This window comes from Oryzias melastigma, linkage group LG7, assembly GCF_002922805.2.
Source record: "Oryzias melastigma strain HK-1 linkage group LG7, ASM292280v2, whole genome shotgun sequence".
NCBI classification, from domain to species: Eukaryota; Metazoa; Chordata; class Actinopteri; order Beloniformes; family Adrianichthyidae; genus Oryzias; species Oryzias melastigma.
This window is the reverse complement of record NC_050518.1, coordinates 6,234,895-6,247,161: the sequence shown is the minus strand read 5'-3', so window position 1 is coordinate 6,247,161 and position 12,267 is coordinate 6,234,895. Positions and strand designations below refer to the sequence as shown.

Sequence of the window (12,267 nt, the reverse complement as noted above, 5' to 3'; positions counted from 1 at the left end):
TCAACCTGGATAAAAATATAGGATTAGACTGGGATAATCTACAACCTCAATAAAAAACATGACCTCCGATAAATATGTAATTTTTAAGTTTTGATCATCAAAAAATAATGTTTTAGTCTTCTGAGTGTTTTATCATCTGACTCGTATCCAAAAATGAATGGTTACAAAAGTGGAGTGGCTCATATTATAAATCAATGATGGTTTGTAATTCTCTTCATTTAAACAAAGAGGAAACGAGTAAAAACTCATTAAGATGACATGTGAATTGGCAAACAAACTGTTTAATTTGTGTCTCCCGTGTGAAGGCGGCTTTCTCTCGGTGGGGTTGGGAGCAGCCCAAATTTACATCTGATTGGAGTTTAATGGCCCATGGCTGCTTTAACTGCACCATCACCACGACAACCAAGCTTTTCTCAAGATTTTCAACAGAGTAAAATGCCCTTTTTTTGTCCATTTGAAAAGTGTCATGCAAGCCAAACGGGGCTGAGACTTGTATGTATCAATTTGTTTCTGTTGCGGGGCCCACGCCGGCCCTGCAATGAATATATGGGCCATTGAATCGGCAGGCACAAAGGCCGCAGCTGATGCTGTTGCCACAGAGACACGCCCACACAAAGGCTTGGAATGATGACATATGGTCCAAAACCTGCCCAGTCGGTGGACCCCCAATAGGACCACTGCATTGACTGACAAAACCCCACGTTAGCCATTTATTCGTGCTTACTCATTTCATGGTAAGATAAACTTTTTATAAAGTTTCCACAGCCCGTGCACAAGGAGTAAACGGATGATGAAAAAGCCACCATGTAAAGTGGGGGGTATGCATCATTAAGTGATTAACAAAGACTTCTTTACCACCTGCTTCTACATTAATATGGACATTAAAGGCCCCTCTTTTTGTTTAAGGTGAAAGAGAGGAGACGGAGGCAAAAAACATGAACTTATGCGTGCCGCTGACTGACACATACAAAGGTGGTTTCAGCCTTCACTGACCCAAACTTGTTGCTCTAATGCAGCCACATTTAATGCTTGGAAAAAAAAAACTTTTAAGAGAATGCATTTAGCCTGTAAACTCAAATTTTGCACACAAACTTTATTTGTTGCAATTTATTTATTTATTAAAATAAAAAAAAAAAACATTTGAAACATATATATATAGAAACAATCTGTTTATTTTAAGTGAAAGTTGCATCATTATTGAAACATAAAAAGGAGATAAGAACAGACCTTGAAGGATTTTTTGAGGTGAAAACTAATTTTGGAAAACTTTATTTTCAATGTGTAGAGATGATTTCTGTATTAATAATAAGAAATTGTATTTTGTTGATAATCAATGAGTATTACATATGTTACTTATTGTGTGATTGATGTTAATATTTTTAAAAAAATCTTCCATTTGATCTGATCAGAACTAGATTACATAACTATGAAAAAAGGTAAAATGAAGTAACCAAGTATTGGTGGGATTACATAAACCCGCTTCTTCCTATTCCTTTTCAAACAATCAAACTCTACTTGAGAATGTTACATACGTCTGTCTTTGTTTGTTTCATTTGTTTTCTATTTTCTAATCAATGCATTTAATTATTTCTGTCATGAGTTTGAAAGATTTGTGTTTTGTCCTGTATTTTTCACAATCTATGTCTGAAATCAATCAATCTTTCAGATTCACAATCCCCTTAAAACACTTTAAAAAAACGTAACATGCTTAAATGAAATGCTTTTTAATGTATTTTTTTAATGTTGTCGGGTGGCAGTTGTCAGGAACTAAATGCGTTAGACCCACAATGCACAAGATCAGGGTTGATGACCACCAGGAACTTAAACTTATGAAATTAATTAATTCATTCATTAAAAAATGCCAAAACCATAAACAAATAGCACGACAAAAAGTCCAACAACAGCAAATTACATGACAAGCCACAACTTACCGGTAATTACACTGACGATGATTGACTAAATTAAAGCCACCTGTTGCTTGATTATGAAATGAAACCAGGAGAGACTTTGACACAAAACTTGAAACCTGAAGATGAACCGAGAAAACATTTTTGTTCAGCTGACAAAAAACGTTTGACAGATAATTTAAATTTTTATTAAATAAGCTGAAAATAAAAATAAATAAAATAAAGGGGAATTAAATGACCAAAATTAAATTAACACGAGAACAAACTAACAGGAAGCTTCTCAAACTACAATATTGACTTAAAGAGAAGCTGATTGACTCACAGGAAGAAACTGAAATTTCAAATTAATCCTAACAATAAAAGACTTTCCTTTCCTCATTAATGCATGTCTGTTTGCTCTCAAAGGTGCTATAAAAACTGGAATATGTCACCATTTGCTTCCCCATCAACTGGTCTGAACACCTCACAATGAAAAAGGTGGAAGACTTTCTGAGAAACCTGGGTCAACTGTTTACTTTTTAAATATTCACACAGAACTTCTTAAATGTTATAACGTTTTTTCATTTAAAATAACAGCAGCAAAAAGTAATTTTGATTTTATGAAAAATAGTTGAATCAACAGTTTATTATGAAATAACTTTTTTTTTATTTTACCAACCCCCAAACAATCTGGTATTTTGTTGTCTTGCCACATCGTGCTGCTGACGGACTCACTGACAGCACAAAGTTCAGATTAGGGATTTTTTTTTTGCAATGACACGTGAGAACACTCTCATCCATTCACTCAGCGATCCTACAACTAAATGTCCATTCTGCTGAGGATGGGTCAAGTCAGAGTGTCAGTGGATGTCAACTGAGCTGACAGGCTGAGAGAGAAACCCGGAAGAAGATCTCACCCTGTTTGATTTTGGGGTGACAGGTCCTTCTGGTTATGACCTATCTATTCCCTGTCTTCACCCCAGCTCTCTGCCCGGTCATCCCCTGCACGGACGCCTCTATTGACTGCTGTCAAAGACAGGGACCTGAAGGACAGCATTACCCTACAAGGTCAGAAGGGCTCAGGTGACCCCGCGAAGCCCCTAGGAAACCCTTCAGTTGTGCCCACAGTGGATCAGATTTGATCTGACACTTAGCGGTCAGATCTCGAGCTGTCAGGATGAAAAAAGAGGTTAAGCACAGCACACTTTAAAACATTGATAACTTAAGGGCCAGTTGAAAAAGCCCAATGTGTTTTATAAGTAACATGTATATGATTGTTCCTCAGCATGATTTCTTTAAAGCAGGAGTCCCCAAACTTTTTCTTGTGAAGGCCACATAACTGTTTGATTCTCTGAGATGGGGCTGGGGCATTTGAAGCTGTAGTGGTGTCCATAGGAACCATTGACATATATTAATTTACTGGACACATCTAGCTATTGACATGAAAAAATTCCTTACCTCCGGCCTTTGTGAAATCAGGCCTTCTCCGTCACTTCCTGATAGTCTGCCGCCATTTTGAAACCGGTCACAGTGATTGGTCCGACCCCATGCTACCACGGCAACCATCCGATGCAATGCTCTAGCGATCTAGTAATGGCAGATGTTTCCCATTGGCTGCAGCCACAGGATCTGCTACCGAAGTCACCGAGGTTAACACGATAACCCGCCATCTATTATGATTTAGGTCGTTAATAGCCCCAGCTTCACAAAAAGTGCTGCAACTCGGCTCTGGCGTCCGGAGAAAATTTGAACCCAACGAAACGGATTCGGAGTGCCGGAGAAGCTACATTACAGATGTAGGACGTGATAGGATGCAGTGGAGTTCCTCTAAACTTACGTAAAGACTCTGGCGGTCGCATCAGAGCCGTAATTATTGCCGTAGGAGCCGTTAGTCACGTTTTTAGAGGACCTACTGTCATTAATCATGAGTGAGATCATGTGAAGTCCACGCCCCTTCCACTGAAAGCAGCTCGAGAGAATCTGTCAATCAAACATCTTCTTATAAAGAAGATGTTCAAAAGACTATACCATAGTAAGAATGGTTATTCTGACAAATGAAATGACTGATTAATAACTCTCTATTTCTCAATTGAATTCTATGGAATTTCGTCCCCTTTTGAAATAAGCGGGTACTTCCTATTTGTAACACGAGAGGGAATAGGATGAGCAGTCCATAGTTTTCTACGGTCTATGGTAGGGACTTAGGGCTAGCTATTCCTCCACCAGGGTGATCCACGCTGTGCTTGTGGTGCAGAGCAGAGACATATTTTTAAAGGGAGTATTCTCCAAAGCACAGAAATTGTAATTTAAATGTAAGTATTGTATTAATCAATGTGACAAATGAGCTTTTGGTTTGCATGACCAATGTTTTGATGTATTTTCCAAGCGCTGTATGCGGTATTGTAGACGAATTTGATGGCACTATTTTTACCATCCTACTTCACTAAATGTAGGAAACGGGAGCTAATTCGGATTCAGCCCCAGCCTTTCATATATCAGAATAGAGCTATGAAAGAAGAAGCCTGGAGCAAGATTCACAAGATTTGTGCCACTTCAACCCTTCCACCAGCCTCTTCCAGTTGTACGTCTCTGGTATCATCAATAGTCCGAGAACGTGCTAAAAGAGCATTCCTGACCGTGGGTCACATGTCCGGTGTGAATGTAGCATCAAACAGGGACATTGGGATTCCCTTGAGGCCAACCTCAGGAGCTGATTCCCACACTTTTGTATGAATGTTCAGACCCCACCTTTAGACCCCGAGCTGCACGGCTTCTGTCGAGCTCTTTTGAATTCACACAGAGATCTAAAAATACTCAGGAGGGAGGAAATCCCCACATTCCGCAGGAGTGGACCTGCACTACAAAGACATCCAAACAATAAGCCTCTCCCAACTCGGAATCATCCCAGACAATATAGGAAGACCGAAGCATCAGAGAGTTGTTTTTCCCGGACGGACTGTTGTGTCTAGGAGTGGAAACCTCTGACCGCTGCTGCTGACTCATGGCATCTGGCCATATGGGAAAGAATAGGGTGGAGCATGGGATAAAACACATGTGAGGAAACCCACCAGCACTTTTAAAGGCCAATTTAATAAACCTAGAGCATTACCTTCAGTGAGAAAACAATAAAAACAAACCAGATTACTAAGTTCAGTTTTTGTATCATATCTCCACAAACTAAAATCTAACTAATTATGTGCCCGTGTGGCTGTTTGACTCATCGGTTTGAAAGATTTCCAATACATTTACATATGTAAATGTCACAGGCAGCCAAATGATCACCCATGTGACTGATAAATACATCAATCATATGTGAGGCTTGTTTTTAGAAGGGTCTGAGTCATTTCTGCAACGTGGCTCTGTGAGAAACCGCCTTCTGAAGCCAGCGGAGGAGATCTTTAGATGATAGGCCCGTCTTGCTGTCTGGTTGGCACATCACTCTCATCGTGTGTGGGAACTGCAACTCGCATTCTCAAGAAAAAAGATCCCACGTTTAGACAAAAGGGGTTCAATGACGCGCAAAACCTTTGTTTCCTGACAGCATCATGAGTGCTTACGGTCACAACAAGAGTGAGGTGAGGATGGAAGCTGGTGTTTTGAAGACAGAGCACATCAGTCTAATCAGGCATTCATTAATCTAAAAACCCTTAAAAATACATTAATCTGTCCAAAAAATGTGTTTATTGCTAGTTCCACTCAGTGCTGAGCGAGCCTTTCACTTGATTGACAGCTCAACTAAAGCAACAGGACAGAGTGATTTGTCAATGGGTAAAAATCCGCACAAAGAGCTATTGATTGGCAGCAGAAAAAGAGACGGGGGACAATGACTGCTGCTTTGAGATCTCCTCCCAAAGTGATCAATACTGGAGTTCTGCATGAAGGAACTGTCCCACTCTGTGTTTATACAGTCAGATACAGAGCAAAGTTCAGCTATTGTGGAGCCAGACTGAAGCTGTCACTCAATGCAGACTGTCACTGCAGGGGTCGGCCAGCATCTTTATCAGATGTGCTCTCAGACACACAAAGGCATCGGCTCAGCCACTCACATCAGACTCTAAAGATGGATGTTTTTAATCACCTCAAATATAACAATTCAGTGCTATTTTTACAAAACTTACATTCTTCTTCCAAATTGGCCTGAGGGCTGTTCATCAGTGGGGCGACGTGGGAATATGTGTGCTATTCAAGTACAAAGTAAGATTCCAACCAAGGTTCTCAAACCATTGAGGTGCACCTTTTGCATGTAGAGTTATCGTTTATTGAAGTACTTTTAAAAGTTTACATTTGATGTTCCAGTGCTCATGAAACCATATTGTTAAAAGGGACATGTTCTTGTAGCATTTTTCTCATGATGGAGGACAAATATACAGTTTCAACAAAAAGTATGTGAACCCTTTGTACGAAATGGACACATGATGTGTTTTTTATCTTATTCTAAATCACAATAATGAAGAAAAACCGGTTAAATCTCACCAAAATATGATTTCATGTTTTTATTGAACACAATTGTGTCTAGTTTATGCATAAAACCAAGTAATTCCAAAGGGTTCATTATCACCTACAGCTGTAAATTATCTAAAACTGAAACTGTATTTCTGAGTATTAAGATAAAAAAGTTCTAAAAAGTTCAGGTTTGTCATGGCAGGGCCAAAGTCTCCCATCTTTGTTCCAATTCTGATGCATCACTAATAGATCCATTAATGTCTTCATTTTCCTTGTCTGAACTACCATTTGGCTCAAATTTGTACAACTGGATAGCTCTGATATTGCTAGCCTTTTTTTTTTTTCGTGCTAAGCTAATGTTAGCTTTGGTTTGTGAGGAGCTGTAAGCTAGCAGGAGAGTGTAACTAGCAGAGCAGAGGCTAACTTCCGCGCCAACAGTCCCACCCTCAACCCAGAGGAAAAATTATGAAAAATTATGAAAATATATCTTTGAAACAATTCAGGCTCTAATTTTAGCTAAAAACTGCATAATCATGATTAAAAGACCATTGAGAACAATTTTACAATAAAAAGATATAGTTGGAGTGGGACTTTTACTGACTTTGTTATAACTTGAGTGAACTCAGCAACTGGAAACTGGTGTGTATGTGACTAAATATCTTAATTAGGTGTGATATAATTATGTATTCTTTCTTTTTTGTTTTTATAGCTTAAAATAAGCCAAGTAATAAACATTTTCTTTGGTTCCATTTTTCCATTCTGATTCATGTTCACTCCATGTTTCAGTTTTCAAGCAGCTCAGGTGTGTCTTGTTTGGTAATTACTCTCAGTGTATTAAAGAGTTTGGGCTCCAGTTTGACCATGGGTTCTGTTTTATGAGCTAAGATTTCTTCCCACTTGTGTTTGTCTCCTAGAGTCTTATCATCCTAATTATTGTTTCTGACAGTACGTTAAAGCGACAAATTAGAATTTGGAGGGAAAAAAATAACTCACCAAATAACAGTAATGTTCATTTCTGAGCAGTTACATCCTCATGACCAAACTTAAATTGTATTTATTCATACTAACATGTACAGATTATTTGTATTAAATTTACTTTGTGTTATTAAGGTTAACATTAGATTGTTGTCACAAGAATTGATTGACTTTCATCTTCGTCTTGTCGACGGCGAGCATTAATAGTAGAATAAACTTAAGAAACTTCCACCTGGTCAGTTTTTGAAACTAGAAAAGCATTTATTTTAAAGTGTCTCTCAGACCCCTTTCTTACCAGGACAATTCTGTCTCCACCATTGTTATCTTCAAAGATAAGATGGGTTTTGTTGTTGCTTTGTGGAATTGTAAAAGCTGACCTGCTCTTTAGTGCAAAACAAACCTTGAGGAAAAAATGGTTTGCCTGAAAATAGCAGAATAGCAGCTACAGAGCAAACCGGATGAAAATTTAATCTTTTTATGGTAACATTATAGAATATTAAGGTGAGCTCTTGTTATTGACCAAATACTTATTTTCTGCATCATTATTATAAATAATTAATAGCCATACTGTGTAATTTCCTGGAATTTTTTTAACATTTTTTTTCTCATACTTGAAAGGCACCTATGATAAACATAACAGACTTCATCTTTTTAATTTGATCATCTTGCAGAATTGATACCTGCTTAAGACTTAGCCTCACTGTATAAAAAAAAATGGTCATAAAACTGAACCCTGTGACATCTTTTGATAATCTCCGTATAGAAAGAAACAGAAGTCACAATTTGTGTACACTGTCATTTATGGGACACAATTCTAATAATCATTTGATAGTTTGATCTGTATCAATTTATTCTGAAATTGTATTCAAAATAATGGGGTCTGGAGGGTTGGATGCCCCTAAAGTCAACAAAAAATTAACACAGTATTTTTTAAATCAATTTATGTTGAAAACCTTCAGCTATGTAGTTACTGTACTGTAATAAATTCATAGAATAGAATATAAATGTTTTGATTCCCCAAAGGGACAAAATGAAAGATTGTTTAAAATGCCCGTTATGCAACTAATTTATTCTCCCTTCTTGTTATTTCCCTCAGGGTTGGAACTTGTTTTGGATAATCCCGCCCTCCAAGCGGTCTGCTGTTAGAATTCAGGGACACATCAAGTAACCGGGTGTCTCAAAATACAGTGAGAAAGCAGATAAATATAAACAAATGTGTGATTTTTTTTTTCCTATTCTGTGTCCATCGTCCACTATTGCAACTCTAACAAAAACACAAATCAGTCATTTACATGGTCATTGTTACTGACATATTTCAGCAGATGATGCTGAAGAAACATGAATAAGAAATAGGCCTGATCCTCCACATAAACGTTTAATATCCATGTTTGAGATGCCCGTGGAGAAATAACCGAGACGCACACACCAGTGACAAACACAGGGCTGGTCACTCTCAGAGTTTCATTTGTCGCTTATAAAAACATGTAGGAGACATCTGTGTTTGCCCTGAGCTAATCTCATTGACAGTACATTCATCATGAGGCCCAGTCTCTTCAGCTGTGGAGAGCTGGAAATGAGTGCTTATGCTGGACCAGTCATCCATTGTAGAGATCGGCACCAGCAGACAGAGACACAAGGAGGCTGCAGAGGAAGTGTTTACCGTCTGTCAGTCATTTGTTAAGAGCCACTATAAAAACAATTGGTAACATCAGCAGAGATAAGAGGCCGACAGTGTTATAACTGATGGAGAGGGTATTAAAACACACATTAAAGTTGTCATTTATTTGTATTGGACAGAATAAATAATACACTGTTGTATTTAATATCTTTTTTTATTTATTTGATAGGGGGAATGCACATTAATAGTCATCTATTCATAGAGTCGTAGATGAAAATATTCTCATTATAGCAACAATGCTAATTTACATCCTAGAAAGTACACAAGAAAACAATTAACAGAATAAAGAATCACACATTATGAAAGACAGCAGTAAGAAATACAATAGTTTATTATTAAAAGGCAGAAATCACGATAAAACCATTTGACATTACAGTATGATAATAAGAGAATTAAGATAAAAGAAGTCATAACAGAAAACATAACGCAATAATAACAGGTTAAAAATGTATTACATGAGCAGTGCAGCTTTCACAATAAGACTTCACACAAACCACTTACAGGTGACTCTTCTGTTTCTGACGAAAACGTAAAAAATACATTTAAATGTCCAATTTTTGTTGGCTCCATTTTCAATTTAATCAGAAAATCAAGAAATGATTTGATTTTCTTTAATTTTTTATTTTAATTTGAAAAAGGAGTGAATGAATGATACAGGGATTGAACTGGTTTACTTTCAGCCACTGGCAGGTTTTGAAAGTCTGTAGCGTTGGACATTCTCTAACAAAGGGAGATTGTTCCACCTTCACAGAAAGAACAATTTGTCCAAATGCTGTTTTCCTGTAGGAGATGTCAGTCGCCTCTACAGGCAACTCTGGTCTTCAGGCCACTGAGAATTCTTTTCTTAAAGAAATCAGACATTGGAGGCAGACAAGTCCATGTAACTATACAATATACAACAAAACTTAAAATGTTTAAAATTCTCAAAACTCAATAAATTAAACTTTTTAAAATATTGAGTGAAATGACTGTATAAAGCTATTCTACACCTGTCATGTTATACGAGATTCAATGTGTGACAAAATAACCGAATGCAAGAATAGTCTGACTGTGCCAAGGGCTAAACTGTAAAAGCCATGTTTGTTTAAAATTGTTTAGGCTGAGTTTCATTGTTTTGGAAATTCTTTTGGTGTGACTTAATATAGAGTCAAATTTCAGGCCAAGATTCTTGACTTTGGAAACAATTTCCAGTTCATGTCCCCTCACAAACACAGCTTGATGCCTCGTAGTTTCTTGGTAAGCATTATACAAACAGTCTTTACTATCTTTTTATCTTGTAAAATTCAATTCTTACATCAAGTATTTTTATAAGCTATTTTATATCACTTTTACCAAACCAAAGTGATTTTTTTTTTTCTCTGGCAACTGAAAATTGTCTAAACGTGGCAGAAATAAACTTCAAAATAACAATTTAGCTAGAAAACTCTAAGACTTAAATAAGGGACTGTTCCAGGAAACTAAGTATTTACAAGGTTTGTGCTAATCAGGCAACATTGATGCAAAGTCCTCTGAAGGAAGAGAAACTTGCAGGAATAAGCTTGTGTGGGTTGGTGTGTGTGTGTAAGTGTGTACCCAGCTGCATTTTCTGCTCTCCTTCCCATTCTTTGTGCACATTTGTTTGCAGAGAGCCCATCCACTTATTGACACTTGTCTCCTCGGCTCCCCTCGCATGACAATCCGGGCAATAAAATCACAAGTGCTGTACACACAGTTCAACAGTTGCCATAAGAAAAACAAGAGGGCAAAGAGGATGAGTGTTTGCCTTCCCATGGCATGAAAAGAGGAGGAGAGGGAAGGGAGAAAAAGGAGGGCTAGTGGGTCATTACTCTCTTTAATGCTTACAGCAGGGGGGGAAATGTGAGGAAATGTATTGATTGTGTTGGTTTAACTTTGAAAAAATGAATAAATCAGATTAGAATTGTGATTTTTCATCAATAAAAGTGTTTTATGTATCAAATTACATCAATTTGGACCAAAAATGGTCCATATGCTTTGAAAGAGTTCGATTTGAAGACCTACTACAATGAAAATAGTGTTTTTTTTCTGTTTTTGACATGAATTTTCTAGAGGACTGAGGACATGCATAAAGAAAATTCAGTTTAAATTTGAATTCCGGAGTATTTCTTTATTCAAATCATTGTGAATCAGGGGCAGATAAAAAATGCTTTTGGGAAAAGCTTATAGCTGCAATGTAGAAGCTACAATTAGCAGACTGCTAGACCCCCATGCCACTCCATTTTAAACGCAACCCCCTTGCAGACAAATAGATCCATGGACGTCTTCATTTTCCTCGTCTGCCGACATGGCTCACATAAATGCAAAAGTCGAAGCACAACAACAAAAGCCGAGAACACAACGACAAAAGCGGAGGTGTCGTTGTGTTGTGGCTTTTGTTGTTGTGTTTCGGCTTTTGTCGTCGTACTTCAGCTTTTCGTAGCTTGGAACTGAATGAAACTTAAAAAAAGAATAATTTACTTATTTCCGGTGTGAACATTTTCCATTGTGAGTCATTTCTGTTGTGTTGTGGCGTTTGCCGTTGTGTTGTGGCTTTGGCAATCTTGTTGTGGCTTTTGTCGTTTTGCTTTGACTTTTGTCGTGATGCTTCCGCTTTTGTTGTTGTGTTGTGGCTGTTGCATTTATGTGAGCCATGTTAGCCACCGTAGACATCTGGCTCTGAACCGTTCAGCTAGATCAGGGGTCTGCGACCTTTCACAGTAAAAGAGCCAATTAGGCTTGTTTTCCACTGATCAAAATTTAGTAGGAGACTCAGTCTTGTTTTGATACTTAATTTAATGTATTTTTAATAATATATATGAATTAAGCTTCTTTTGTGGCATGAATAATAACAGAAATATAAAAAGAAATTATAATTTTCTCAATTATTTTTGACGTTTGACAGAAGCTCGTATGACTTCCTTTCAAAATAAAAGACACCTTGTGCCAGTTTATACATTTCTGTGAATGAAATGTATACATTTAACTAATCTAAATTAAATAAATGCTAATTTAGGAACCCTTACTTGAAAAATATAGTGTTATGTCATTTTTCTTTAGCCAGAGAGCCACTATGGAGAGGTAATAGAGCCACAAGTGGCTCCAGAGCTGCATGTTGCAGACCCCTGGGCTAGATAAATCCAATATTACTCACCGTTTTTGTTGCACTGGAACGTTAGGTTGGGGGTGTGAGGGGCTGTAAACTAACGGGGTAGAGTGTCATCAGATGGAAGATGGACGATGGCTTGCTCCGCTCACATAGTTTGTCTGCAACTCAATTTCTAATGAACT

The 12,267-nt window shown here is 37.6% G+C and overlaps 1 protein-coding gene across 5 annotated transcripts in view; it reads left to right on the top strand.

Moving 5' to 3' along the window:
* The window catches only part of foxl2l (forkhead box L2-like), a 113,423-nt gene that overhangs the window by 49,118 nt on the left and 52,038 nt on the right, over positions 1 to 12,267 (top strand). Inside the window, exons 3-4 of one of the 5 annotated variants that reach the window (XR_004948167.1) lie at positions 2,870 to 2,954; positions 8,401 to 9,087. The exons of 3 other annotated variants lie outside the window; for them this stretch is intronic. The gene's annotated coding sequence lies outside the window, so the exon portion shown is untranslated. Of the gene's footprint in view, positions 1 to 2,869; positions 2,955 to 8,400; positions 9,088 to 12,267 lie in introns of those variants that run through there. One more of the 5 variants, XR_004948168.1, reaches the window with a different exon arrangement.